The sequence below is a fragment of the Buceros rhinoceros genome, unplaced genomic scaffold, assembly GCF_000710305.1.
Source record: "Buceros rhinoceros silvestris isolate BGI_N320 unplaced genomic scaffold, ASM71030v1 scaffold8476, whole genome shotgun sequence".
Lineage (NCBI taxonomy): Eukaryota > Metazoa > Chordata > Aves > Bucerotiformes > Bucerotidae > Buceros > Buceros rhinoceros.
In genome coordinates this window covers 1,589-1,806 of record NW_010419263.1, presented here as the reverse complement: position 1 = coordinate 1,806, position 218 = coordinate 1,589, and positions in this window count along the sequence as shown.

Sequence of the window (218 nt, the reverse complement as noted above, 5' to 3'; positions counted from 1 at the left end):
TGAGCGAGGGAGGGAGCCTTGGGAAGAGAAGCCCCCCTTTCCCTTCCTGACGCACCCAAAGCCATCGCGGGGCTGCCACTCGAAGATGCGTTGCTGTGCTGTTGCTTTTCGAGAGGAATAATGCTCCTCGCCCCCGGCTTTTCCACAGCGGCGTGCAGGGGCCGGCCGGGGGGAGCCAGGACAGACCCCTGAGCCGCCGGTGGGCGGCAGAGGATTAA